Here is a 15,260-nt window from a genome sequence, read left to right as displayed (position 1 = left end):
AGGAAGTTGAAGGGTTAAAACCCCTTCGGTTTCTAGAATGAGTCTAGAAGGCTCACTTCTAGAAGGTTTATATCTAGAAGACCCTATGTCATCTATAAATAGGGGTGCAGAGGCTGTGTGCTGGAAGGAGAAAGGTAGAGTAGTTGTGTGCAGTGTGCAGAGAGAGAAGAAGTAAGAGAGAAAGAGTAGAAAGAAGAAAAGGAAGGAAGAAGGTTTGTCACCACGCATTGATCCTCAGAGAGAGGTGTTGGTTGTGGTGTGAGCTTTGACTCGGGTTGTGCACCCGAGAGGTAATCTTGTATTCATTTCTTCCTGTGATTTCTTTGTTGTTATTATCTTTAGCTTTGGGCAAGCTATTGGACGTTGTACTCTCTACATTGTACTCTCTACTTTCATTATAGAGGATTATTCTCTCCGTGCCCCGTGGATGTAGGTCGTGTTGACCGAACCACGTAAACCCTTGTGTTGTGATTTGATTGTGCCTTTGTTAGATCCTATATTGCTTCCGCATATTTTTTGTTATCTTAATTTCTCTACACGGTTGTCGTGCTGGCAGCATAAAACTCCGAGGCTATGACCCCTGCCCCCGAGGCCTATGCTACACGATGGCTTGCACAGAGGGGCGACACCCATGGAAATCTAACCTTGACTACTCGTCTAGCAGCCGAGGCCCCACCCCAATACGCCATCCCCCCTTGGGGCTTGAGAGGCTAGCTTGCTAATACTCTTCCCTTTCATGCAAGATCTTTTCTTTTCAAATAATCTATCTATATTCTTCACCTTTTTTGTGGTTTCGTTTAATTTTTTTTAGCTTCATAAGTCATTTTGGTTGTTTTCTTGTATGGTTACTGTCAGTGAACACTAATCCTTGATTAGGATGCATAGTTTGGCCGACTAAACCCAATTGGAGAAAAAATATCTCAAAGGCCTTTATCCAAATTTTGCCATTATTTTGCTAAGCATTATTATGTTTGTACCATAGTTTTGCTCTATTAATAACAAAATCTGATATTAAGGGAAATAAAAGTGATGTGCTAAAAGCAAGAAAGTTGTTATGTCAAGATCAAGAAATGGGGCATAGTGTGACACATCATGATCAAGAATTGAGTGCATGATAGCTTTAAAGGAATGGAGTTTAAAGATGTCTATTTTTTTTTAGAGAAGAAATTGAAAGATGTCTATTGATTGCTAAGTGGTGGCAAAACAGTTTAAAAAGGTGCCTTTCTTGGCTACTGCTGGCAACCAGAGCCTACCTTCTCCCTGCTGTGAAGACAGGATCCACTCATCCCTATCTTCATACCCTAATTATGACCAGCTGTGGGATTTCATTATTGCAGGTAATTGTATTCATCAAATCGACTACGTAGATGTGATCCACATGCTCCCTGCTTGTCTGTGGTAATTAAAAAATCAATGACAGTAAAAACATCAAATATATATATATAAACAAGATCCATATGTCAACTCCTGTCAAATCAACTTTGTTTCAAAAAAAATCCTGTCAAATCAACCATGTTGAATTCATCTCGTGTGAGATTTGATGAAAAGGACTTGCAACAAAAAGATCTCACAAGAGGTATGACATTGGTGTCTGAAGATAGAGATGAGCGTCAGATTTTATAATTTATATGGTGAATAGATGGATTTGGACACGTGGTGCTTTATTATTAGTGACAGCCCAAGGTGGTGAGGTTATTAAGTGCGCTAGCGACCTCAAGATTCATGTTGCCTCCCTATATGTTCTCATATACCTGCATGACGTCAACCTGTAGAAATTAGATCAAATTGACATACTTTGAGTTTCTCTGTGATTGGATCTATCTTAAGATATTTCTTTTATAAAGCTAAAGCTCGTTTCCAACACAGGCATTGCATTATTGTTCACAAATGACAGTTCCACCTTCAAGAAGTCGCCAACATGCACAGATAGCTGTCACATAGATACGGTTGCCGATACAGAGATATGGCCATGATAATGAAGTTTCCAATATAGCTAATATATAAGGAGATACGGCGCAGAAATCAAAATGGAGTATTTGTACGACAAAGATATAATGGAATATCATAAAGGTTACAGATAATATAGCTATATCTTTTGAAAAGATAAGGCATAGATTCCTAGCCTCAAAGTTGTGAATATTTCGTTGGTGTTCGATCTGCTGCACAGTCATGTTGTTGGACATCCCCTGTTGATACTGTGAATGCTTTCCTATTTCAATCTGCTAAACCCTACGAGGTTGTTCACTAGTTTATTCAGGAAGAAGATTCGTATATGCAATAGTTTTCACCCGTACGTTCAAAATATAATCCATTCATATTGTCAAAAGAAACACGGTTGAGTCTGGTTTAATGCTTTGCAACACAATCTAATGCTTAGGCTAAGTGAAATACAGTGAATGAAGGTAAAATGTAAACAAAAACTCTGCCTTTTATAATGCAAGCACGGTAGGAATGCAATTGTTGAGTGTCAAATTGCATCCATACGTGTTATCAGAAATTTTACCATTTTGTCTAAACGTTCGAACACATAGTTAAAACACTAATTTTATAATGAACAAGGCAAAATATCGAAGTAGAAGCCGTTAAGAGAAGAGCCGGCTCACTATTGCTTGCATCTCATGTGATTGGAAATCATATGATATCAATGGAATCGCATGAGAAGTGAGTAAAATGGCCCCAACTGTGATTTCGAATCTCACCGTCCCATTTTCCCATGTTTGCTTGCATGTGAGAAATGGGAGCTAGTAAGAATCACTCTCGTCTCACCATCTGAGAGAACAATTTTTATTTGGGGTCAAGAAGTAAAGGGAAAATAATCAGAGATGGGAAAAGAGTTCCAATGTCCAAAAGTCTAATCAATAATGAGAATAGAAAGGGGGGACTTGTAATACCACCAAAGCTTCTTGTGGCCTATGTAGCCTAAATGGATCAAGTGGTTGCCCATACACATAAAATTTGGAGGGCAGATCAGGTGCAATGCGACTGCATCTGATCACTCACCATCTGCTGTTCCTCACAGCTAACAGGCTGTACCCCAAAGATGGTGAGTAATGAAGTGCAGCAGTATGCAATCACATTGCGGCTAAAATTAGACCTACTTGGGTCATTTGAGGCAAACAGGTGGGATTCAGGTCCAATGAATGCATTGCCTAATCCCAGATATTTAAATCTACCCTACGAAGAGGGCAGATCAGGTAAAATCATATTGCACACTTTGAGTGCGCCACTGAACTGTGGGGCCCAACAGAAGATGAAGGGTGGATCAGATGATGAGACACACTACATTATGCAATGCAGTTTTTTTTTTTTTGAAAGAATAATTTCATTAATCAGAAAAGTAATAGTAATAGCGGACCAAACGATGAGGTATCATTTGGACGGCCAGTTCAGTACAGAAATAGAGGACCCAAATAAACCAGATACAACCAGTAAGAAAACATTATACAGAAAAAAAAAAAACATGAAGGAACCAAATTTGCAAATCAATCCCTCAAAAACCATTATAAGATCGCTCGATTCCCCCAATCCAATCCATCGGGCATCCAGGCCATTTAGATTGAGCCTTATCTGAAACTCCCCACCTCAACTTGTCTAGAGAGGCAGTACGTATAATCGCCGAGTAGGCCCCTAAATATGCGTTGATTGCGTTCCGTCCAGATTAGCTTCTACGCCATTAGTACCCAGATACGCCAAATGAATTTTCAGTGCTTCCCTCTCCCGTCAAGATATGGCGTGATCAGGATGTCCCTAGGAAAGGAAACACCCTCTCAATCGAGACAAAGATCTCCCTAAGCACAGTCCAGCAAGTGTCTCATGTAGTCACGTTCCCAAAATAGGTGGGAAAGTGTTTCCTCTAAGTGTTGACATAAACTGCATCGACTAGCATGAGAGAACACTCATTTCTTCAACGTAATTTTCGTGTTGAGTTTCCCATTGAGAATTTTCCAACCCATGAAAGAACCTCTAAGAGAGAGACCCCGCCACCACCGCCATAGTGCTCTTTTGGGAAACCATTGTGCACTCAAGGATCCCAAGGCTTTGTAGAAGCTGAATTAACATAAGAGCCATCGATATAAAGTGTCCACCAAGGTTGATCCTCACATTGTGTGAGCGAGAAATGGAACAGTTGACTATGTCCCAAGTGACATTGGTAGACGACGACCATACATCCTTAACCTTTGAGAATTTTCTCGTAATCACGTCATACAGGCTAGGAAAAGTATCTAGAAGGCTTTCATCACCCAACCAATTATCTTGCCAAAAGAGTGTGGTGTGACCATCCCCCAACAACCAATTGAATCGCTTGACAAAAATCGGCAAGGACTGAAACCCATCCCTTCTAAATCCCAAAGCCCTTCTTCCATTTTTGGTTTTTGGACTAGCTTGAACGCCATCCAATAAGATCATATATAGGGATGGCAGTGGGGCGGGGCGGGGCGGGGCGGGGGACAAGGTTTCCACCCCCGCCCCGCCTCAAAATTTTATCCTCCACCCCCGCCCCGCCTCCGTGGCGGGGATGGATTTTATCCTCCACCCCCGCCTCCATCCCCGTTTCATACCCTTCATCCCCGGTCCAAACGGGGATGAGGCGGGGCGGGGAAAAGTTCACGTCCACCCCCGCCCCGCCTCCGCGGCGGGGATGGATTTTATCCTCCACCCCCGCCTCCATCCCCGTTTCATACCCTTCATCCCCGGTCCAAACGGGGCGAGGCAGGGCGGGGCCCCGCTTTCCCCCGGTCCACTGCCATCCCTAATCATATATACTTTTCAATTTAAATAACCCCAAGTCGGTCCTCCATTTTGTAAATATTTCACAACCATTTTGCAAGTAAAGCCTTATTCAAAATATATGCACATTATGAATTCCTAATCGCCCTAAAACAAGGGTTTTGAAAATAGTAAACCATATCACTAAAGAAGTGTATGAACCTTTGAACTTACTAGACCGTATAAATCGTTGAAAATTAGCTATGAGGCATTTTTCAACCTTTTTAAGCAATATGAAAAACTTGCAAAAAGTGAAGCACCATAGGAGAAATCTTGAACCTCACCAGGCTTAAGCGACCAACCCTAGATAACATTTGAGCAACATATGATCGGCTTTTTCCCCTAACACGATCCTCTAGCATACTCGAGTGTGATTCCCTTGAAACACCCAGGTGTAGAGGCAAGCCTAGCTATTTCATCGGAACGGAGCTACCTTCGCATTCAAAGATGGACCAAGTAAATTTAAATCCTTGCATAGTCATGTCTGAGAGGCCACAAGAGTCAAGGAGTACAACAAATCTATACATGTTGCGGGTGTATTACTGATTAAAGTTAGAGTCCTCCATACACAACAAAGAACTGAAATCGCCACCAATACACCATTAATCCAACAAACCCGGGAGCAACTCATCATACACCTTTATTGAATTCTTTCCAAAAGCTTTTTTTGGAGTGAGGTAGTGCACGGACCATAATTCGTCACAAACAAAATAGGGACAACATCCATAGGGCCCAAAAAGAGTATAAAAATCTAGAATGCACCTAAATGAATTGACGTACCATTGATTCCTTTCCTCCAAGTAATCAAAATACGCAAAGCCATAATTCTGTCAAATTTTGTCCATGAGAGCCTGAACCATAGAATGCATCTTTGTCTCTTGTATACAAACTAGATCTGTTCATTTTTTTTTAGCTAATATAGTACTTGAAAGGAAAAACATCATCCCAATTCAAAAGTGCCTTCAACTCTTTCGCTTCAAGAATGCCAAATTGCACTATATCTTTGATAGGAAGAAAACACACTGTACCATCATTGATTCTACATTTTGTATTGTTCTCTTGATTTTTTCTATCTTGCTCTTACCATGTGATCGAATGAATGTTGACTGTGAGATACGTTGACTATACATCATCATCGTCCAATACATTTTTTTAGCTATCATAGTTCATTAGAACTAGGGGTGGCAATCGGGTCGGGTTGATGGGTCAAGTTGGCGGGTTGGCGGGTCAGCATACCTCAACCCGAACCCGACCCGTTTATTAAACGGGTTGCCTGTGGCAAACACTAACCCGACCCATTTAATAAATGGGTAACCCGACATGACCTTCCAACCCGTTTAATAAATGGGTTGGGTCGGGAAAACGGGTTGGCGGGTAGCCAGCGAGTTGGCGGGTCGGGTTGGTGGGCGGGTTGGTGGGTGGGTTGGCAGGTCGGGTTAGCGGGTTGACCTGCTCGCTTAACCCGTTTATTAAACGGGTCAGCCAGGTTGGCAGGTTGGCATACCCCCAACCCGAACCCGACCCGTTTAATAAACGGGTTAGGCAGATCGACCCGTTTATTAAACGGGTTGGCTTAAGCCCAACCCGAACCTGCCTTGGCGGCTTGGGTTGGCGGGTCGTGTCAGGTTTTGCCATCCCTAATTAGATCGAATGCCTTCTACATCATCATCCTTCACGTTCTCTATGATGAGAATATAGCACTCATGAATAACTTACAAACTTTTGGTTTTCTATCTTACCCATACTATAAGATGCTGACGCTTTTACTAAAAAAACTCATTGTTGATGAAGTGTCATCGATCTTTTCACCACTGATGCTTTTATTAAAAAAAATCATTGTCGATGAAGTGTCATCATCGATTTTCTCATCACCAATACTTTTACCGAAAAACTCACCATCGATGAACTGTAATCCATGCTTTTACCAGAAAAACTCACCTTCGATGAAGTTTCTCCCATGCTTTTACAAAAAATTTCAATGTCAATGAAGTATCACCCATGCTTTTAGGGTTTACCACCACATGTGAAATGCTTCTAATGAATTGCAGGCGATAAGGGATTTTTGCAAAGTCTGAATGTCATTGAAATATCATCATAATATTGTCAGAAGATCGCTAGAAGGATTGAAGACCACCGGTTGGAGACCGAAAGAATTTTAGGGTTACAAAAGTAGGGCATCCTGATGCAAATATGGGGTTGAGAAAAAATTTTACATTTATATAGAATAGAATTTTGTAAGAAAAATGAATTTCATAGTACCCCTGCGATATTCATTTGGAATTTCACAAGATACAGACTTTCACAACAGTTAAAGGATTTTCACAATGTGCCTTGTGATACTTGTCATGATTTTCACAAGTGTTTTTAGAATTTCACAGTCTTTTTGGGAATATTGCAACCACAAATGCGGTTTTGTTGATGAGTTTCGTGGTTCTATCCACTTTCAATGTCATGACCCACGAAAATCAAAAATTCAGAAATGTAAAGGTAAAAGCATCCAAAAAAAAGTAAGAATGTATGGAATTGTCCATTTGACGGATTTGGTAAATTATGGAGAATTTTTTAAGACATGCCATTTTATCGTACAATACAATCATTTTTCGAAAGCCAAACCATATCTGAATCTATTGCATTAGGATATGGTTTTGGCTTAGTAAATCCAACTAAAAAGATTCACTCAACTATTGGATAAAATCTTATATATATATATATATATATATATATATATATATATATATATATATATATATATATATATTCGAACAGATTTTCCTTTGAATGTGGATTCTTTTTTTTTCAAAAAAATGACAATTAGCAGCGGTTTTAAACCACTGCTAATTCTCATTTTTCTACCCAAAGATATAGTGATGGTCAAGACCTTTCCTAAATCTCTTGAGCACACAAAAAAAAATAATGAAGCACCATCGTTTAATCATGTGCGATCAACGGCAATGCTTCATCTGACATATCATCAAACACTTTATGTGTTTGATGATACGGGTTACTATATATATGAGAAATGCTATGTTGCTCTGGGAGCACCTACTCCCACCTACTAGAAATCATAGTTCTATGTTGCATCTTGTCAAACAGGCCTTATAGATATATTCAATGTTTTGGATCATGTTTTTTGGACAGAAAATAAGATTTTTTAAGTCATAAAATTTTAGTATATTGTGAGTCCGTGATTTTTAAGATCTTAAAAAACCTACATGTATGCCATAATCATAAAATCCAAAATTTATTAGAATAGTTGTAGATCATATCTATAAGATTTTATCAATCAAGAAACTCAAAAAAATAGAAAAAATGATGCTTTTATTAGGTGGCAGTAGGTACTTTGGTGTGTGTGTGTGTGTGCAGTGAGTTCTCTTTCTTTGACTTATTTGGGCCTCCCACTCCACTTGGGAGTCTCTCGGATACATTGGGGTAAGGTTGATGACCGGGCGAGGGCCAAAACCCAATCTTGTGTGGCACGCCTTTTGTTTAGGCAAATCTTATTAACTTGGTGAAGTTTAACATATCCACCATGGTTCTCCACTTTATTCAAAATTTTAAAATGCTTAAAAAGGTGGGGGAAGACTTTATTAAGATTTTTCAAAGATTTATTAGGAACAGGAATTTAGAGAGTAATTCGAGATCTTTGGTGGGTTGTGCTGATATCTCAAAACCGTTGGAGTTTGGTGGTTTGGGCATTCCAGATATCCATAGAATTAATATGATGCTAGTTGCTAAATGGGTGTGGCTGATTTGCAATTCATTGTTTTTTTTTAAATGCAATTTGTCGGAATGGCTTTGGAATTGGTCGAAGAACTATAAATGGCAAGGGGTTCATAAATTTGAAGAGGGTGGTTGATGGTGATTGATGTTTTTAATCAATTCATTAAGGTTCGAGTGGGTGATGGTGCACGTACTTTCTTTTGGCGAGAAAATTCACCAAAGTAAGGGATATTGGTTCACCTAATTCTAGTGTTTGGAACATCGTATTTAGAAAGAACCCCTTTGAGGTGGTGTTTCAACAATGGTCTACACTCACATCAGATTTGGCCTTGATTTTTTTTACGCATCTTGACGAAATTGTGTGGAACCTGTCCCATGATAGTGAGTTCTTGGTGGCTTCATTTTATAGGGCATTGGGTGCCCCTTCTCCTGTTTGGATGCCAAAAAAAAAACAGTATGAGGGAGGGATACCTTTGCGGGGATCATTGACAGCTTGGCTTCTCATTTATGGGAAAGTATTGACTGAAGGTAGGCTCAAACAACATTGTTTTTACCTGGCCAGCCAATGCTCTCTCTGTTTTTCTCATGAGGATTCTACTCAACATCTTTTCTGGGAGTGCCCCTTCGTACAGACTCTCATTCGGTTGATCACTACCGCTCCTCTGTTGTTTAATTGCTTCTGTAATTCGACTGGTTTCTCAATCAAATATTTTTCTGTCAAAAAAACAAGCACTCAAGATTACGTTATATCCGGTCAAGAAAATAGAATCGAAACACAACCCACATAATTTAGAGTATATATATGCATAAAGATATATTGGAAAACACTCGGGTCAGTCAGTTGGGTTGGATATCCAGCAAAAATGATTGCTCAAACCCAACCCACATGTTACTCGGGTGAGTTTGGGGTCAATGTTTTTATGCGAATGCACAGATATCTGGGTTAAGGTCAGTTTTGGTACCCGAGACAAACTCGATCCATTTACTGCCCTGTTGCTAGGGCTGGTAAAGTAGCTGAAGGAACTGAGCTGAGCTCGAGTTCATGACAAGCCCACGATAAATGAACCGAGCTCAAGCTGGCTTGTATCAACAAGAAAATACATTCTTTTAAAGCTGGAAGTAATAGAATTTGAACTGCAAACCCATTGGGCCTTGCTTGAGCTGGCTCATTTATGAAAAGATACATTGTTTTAAAACCTATTGCTTGCAAGCCAAATAATTTAATCATTTGTCTAGTCTATCTGATCTAAAGTGTAATTAAAATATATTGATTACTACTTAACGATTTTATACAAGCTGAGCCGAGCCAAACACCTATTGCTCGTGTTTGGCTTGATGATTTTGAACAAGCTCTTTAAGAGCCAAAAAAATGAACAGAATTACGAGCAGCTTATCTCGTTTCCAGGCAATCTAGAACGACCTCCAACAGTAGGATGAATCGCATGGAAATTACTCCAACTGATGTTCAAATCAAGGGAGGACCTAATTGAGTTCGCTGATAGGTGCTTACAAAAACTTAATTAGCATTTAGATCATTAATCCATAGGTATAACCCATGTCTCTCTCAAACTTGTCTCAGTAATTTCCTATCACCTTAGTCCTTATCTGTAATTGCACAGAAGAGATAAACCGTGCCAAGCTGAACCAAACACACTCTTGTTTTTTTCTTCTGACAATGACGTAGATGGTATTCACTTTTGTCACCATTCCTTATTTTGACCGAGACTAAAGAAATATGTCCAACATGGCCAAATCACTACTTAAAATATATCAGACGTGGGCACTTGATTTTTTTGTTGACAGTTTTACCCTTTTGTCACCTAAAAAAATTAGATGCCTTAGTCGAACCACTTGTTTAATCTGTCACCTGAGAAAATCATACATACACCATGTAAGTTGTCGCCTGACAGGCTCTAAAAAATCAAACGCCTACAGTTTCAAGCAACAAAGGGCAAAAGTATCAAGTAAACAGTAAATTAGCCATGTTTATTATATTTTCTAGCTTGCGGTTAGTAATGGTATTTCTAATAAAAGCCAAGACCATCTACCTAATCGCTCATTTTTTTCTTCTACATAACGAGACAAGGTCCCTCTTAAATAAGATGAAACCTCAAAAATATCCATCTTTCTTTACTTCTTAAATGACCATGAAGAAATTCTTGTGGAAACTTCCAAGCCAGCTTGGTCTTCAGTACGTACAACTATCTACCAACTCCCTGAATTGAATACTATTACATGTATATATTACAACCACTAATAGTATTATATTAGTGATGGCATGGCCACTTAATTTGCTCCCTCTTTTAGACAAGGAAAGAATTAGATGTGGACATTCAAAAGAAATTGAATTTATAGATGATTAAGTTGTCTAACTTGCACCATTGACCAATGCCATAACTTTACAATTCCCCCCATTAGCTTAATCTATTCCCACTATCTTTTATCAGAATCAATTCAGTGGTTGCAAGTGACTCTGGACTGGACCATCAAACTTAAACATCACCAGCCTAATTTAAACATGTGGTATGATCTGCATTCAATCCCAAGGCACGTGAAGAGGGCCTCAACAACCATTATTGTAAGATAAATGTCATTAATTTCTGATTTGAGAATCCCCTCACTACACTTGTCAAACTCATGTTTGACCCTCTTAGATCTTCACCATCCCCTCATTTTCATTCTATCATTCTATTTTTCTACCATTTTTAACTAAATTTTGAAGGCACGCGTGCATTTGGCCAGGTAAATGTGGAAACCAGGCAAATGTGCAGTAGATGCAGGCACCATCAACATGATCTTTTTTTTTTTAAAGAAAGTAAAATTTTACTGAACTTATAGGAAAAATTAGCACAAAGAGTAAGTGAGCACGGTGATGAGAAATCACCCCTCTAAAAGAAAATGACATGCAACAGAAAAACGGAATAATTTTAAATCCTTTATATTAATGTTACAAGAGTAAAACTGATAAAAATGACTAAAACATGTCAACAGCAAGAAGAGTGACAGCAACTAGAAACAACCCAGTCTGTTGAGACTCTAGTTGATCTAATTTAAAATCCTTTATATTAATGTCATAAGAGTTAAACTAATAGAAATGACCAAAACACCTCACAGTAAAAGTGACAGCAACTAGCAACAACCCACTGTCTTTTGAGACTCTAGTTGTTCTGATTCTAATTTTAGGTAATCATATGGTTCACTCACATGTTGGTCCCTCTTTTCTTTATGAAACATTAGTAAGTATCTTGACGGGCAATACTTTCTTGAACACTGTTTTGTTCTGGTGATTTGTCCAGACATTATTGTGGCTACAAATTAGCCAAGGGAATGCAAAACGTTAAAAACAAAGGTGTTTCTACATTTGAACTTGTGGAATCTAGCGGAGGACATGAAAGGAAAAGCACATATCACATGACCATTGTCTTTTCACCTTTCCAACTTTTTCTTTTTGAAAGAAAGATCATTTTTATTAAAAAGACAACGCGAGCATAGTGAGTGTATTAATCTGAGGTGAATAAGCACTTCATTAACGTAAGAAAACAAGTCATAAGAGAAAAATGACATTTTAAAACGCAGATTAGGAAGATACGCATCTTGATGAGAATAAGCTCACATCAGCAGCCAAAGAGCAAGTTACTTGAAGTTGACATTTAACATATCTTCTTCCTTCTCTTACGCGCGTGCATTAGTTATTTCTTTAAATTCTTGTCAGCAGCTTCATAGGAGCAGTGAGAACCATATAACAGTAAATTTTTTTCTAATGTTTACTTTGAATGTTGGTCGTGTACGTGTTGATTGAACCCTATCCTCTAGAACAAGAAGAAGAAACTATTGCTGAGAATATAAAACAACGCAAGTGGCAGGAAGATGACTATGTGTGTCAATGGCATACTCTGAATGCACTGTGTGACCCATTGTTTGATATCTACTGAGAAGTAGACTCTGTGCAAAATCTCTAGGAAACTTTTTAGAATAAATACAATAAGGAGGATGCCAAACACCATAAGTTTCTTGTTAGCAAATATATGAATTTTAAGTTTTTTTTATGACAAACATTTTCTACCTCAAGTTGACGAAATGCAATTGTTGGCTCATCAACTTAAGTTAGAAAGCATGATCTATGATGAATCTTTCTAAGTGACAGTGATAATTGAAAAATTATTGAATTCATAAAAAGACTATTGTAATATGTTAAAATATAAAGATTAGGATTTCACCTTGGAGCAACTTCTTTATGATTTTCGAAATGAATAAGAAGCTCATCACAGAGATATGAAAGAGAAAGTTAAAGAAGTTAGCACCAAAGTAAATATGATGGATCGTAAGCCAAGATTTAAGGCCGGTTTGAAGTCTAAAAATAAGAAACCTAATATTTTAAAAAATTCAAACATAAAATTATTTTCTGCTATGTATGTGGCAAACCGAAACATCATATGAGATAGTGTTGTCACTATAAAAGACTAGGCACCAAGGTATTCTGGAAAAAAGATTTGTGGTTGTAGTAAGCTTGATTTTTATGGTTCAAATGGACAAAGGGTGATATGTGGATTCAAGGTATGCAATTCACACATGTAATAATCGATGTATGTTTAAAACATACGATGGCATGGAAGAAGACAATCAAGTCTACATGGGAGGCTCTCATCTTGCGCAAATAGAAGGAAAAAGGACTATGAAACTCCAATTTACATCATGAAAATGTTTTACCCTCATGAATGTATATCATATACCAACCGTGACTAGGGGCGAAGCCAAGATTCTGAACTAGGGTGGGCACAAATTATAGGGCCAAAAAATGAGATGAACAACTTTTCATTTAGCCCGTCTCGACTCAAAAATTAAGCTCAATGAGCCAAGCTATTAGCTAGCTCATTTAGGTAAATGAGCCGAGTACGAACATGGCAAGCTTAATTGGCTTGACTCGTATAAGTATAATATATTATATGCATAAAATACACATATATGTTTTGTATATGGATTAAACATATATTTATATGTATTATACATATATTTTATGTATTGTCAAGCTTTAAAAATTAGTTAAAAATATTTTTTTAGAAGACGAGCCAACTCATGACGGGCTCACAAAGGGCAAGGGTGTAGCCTTAATGAGCCAAGCTTGAACAATCCAAGCTAGGCTCATTTACCAGCCCTATCAAACCCCTCCATTGAAGAGATTGTTGAGAGAGAGAGAGAGAGTTGTGTGGGGGAGGGAGCACATAAAAGATCAGAGTGGGCACGTGCCCACCCTAACCTCAATGTGGCTTCGCCATTGACCATGACTAAGAACTTTATATCATCCTTCCTACTTACCACACATAGTTTTAAGCTTGTGTTTGAATTCGATAATTTAATATTATCGAAGAATTATGTGTTTATTGGTAAAAGCTTTGTTTATAATGGCATGTTCAAACTGAATGAGATCAATAAGATTGTTTAAGTTTCTACTTACTTGCTTGACTCTTGAAATATGACATGCTAGACTTGGTCATGTGCATTTTGGTTTTATTAAGAAAATGGGTAAGTTGGGTTTAATTCTTATATACAAATATAATCATTATAATAAATGTGATGTGTGCATTCAAGCAAAATTTTCTAAAATTCCTTTTCATTTAGTACAAAAGATTTCTAAAATTCTTGAACTCAATTATAGTTTTATGATTTGAAAAATACTATTGTGGCAGTAATCTTTATTTCATAGCATTTATTGATGGTTTTTCTAAATTTATTTATGTTTATCTTATGAAAAGCAAAGATGAGTCTTTGAAAAAAATCAAGATTTTTAATATTGAAGTTGAGAATTTTTACAACTTCAAAATTGCTTCAATAAGGTTAAATAAGATAGAGAATACTTGTCTCATGATTTTATCAAATTTTATAAAGAGCATGATATACACAGATAAAATAATGCACCTTACACACTTCAGAGCATAGTGGTGTCGTTGAACATAAAAATAGAACTTTAATTTATATGATAAATGCAATATTTTTTAGTATGGCCTTGGGTTTTATTTATGTAGAGAAGTTTTACTTAGTGCATGATATATTTTAAATCATGTGACTTACTCGAAATTAGATATTACTCATTATAAATTATGAAAAAATAAAAAGCCAAATTTAAGTTATCTTAAGATTTGAGATTGTATTGTTTATGTTGTATTGAATGAAACTAAACAAACTAAATTAGGACCTAAAACTAGCACGTGTGTTTTTATTGGTTATTATCAAGACAACAAAGCATATAGACTTATGAACTTATAAACTAAAGTAATGTGTGAACATGTATAAGCTGAATTTAGAAAAGATCTAACTTTCAGAAGTTTACAAAATCTTTTTTTCACCTAATACTTTTTATGAACCTATATCCAAAAAAGCATGTATTGGAACCTGAAAATTTAAAAATTAGAAAATCAAAGGATTTGGGGACTGATTTTCATCTATACATGATTTATAGAGATTCATTAACTTTTCCTGAAGCTATGTCTTCATCTGATACTGCATCTTGTAAAGAATCTATTCAAAGTTAAATTGATTATATTCTTGGAAATAAAACATGGGTTTTGGCAGAATTATCACTTGGTTTTAAATCGCTTGGTTGTAAATGGATTTTCAAAAGATAATTTAGAGTTGATGGATCCATTGATAAATTTAAAGCAAGATTAGTAGCAAAAAGCTTTAAACAAAAATTTAGAATTGATTATTTTGACATGTATGCTCCAGACTCTAGAATTACATCAAACGTAGTTCTTATAGCCTTAGCTTTAATATTCAAG

The sequence above is a fragment of the Nuphar pumila genome, chromosome 6 (assembly GCF_984573655.1).
Source record: "Nuphar pumila chromosome 6, dmNupPumi1.hap1.1, whole genome shotgun sequence".
Classification (NCBI taxonomy): domain Eukaryota; kingdom Viridiplantae; phylum Streptophyta; class Magnoliopsida; order Nymphaeales; family Nymphaeaceae; genus Nuphar; species Nuphar pumila.
Note: the sequence above shows the minus strand (reverse complement) of the source record.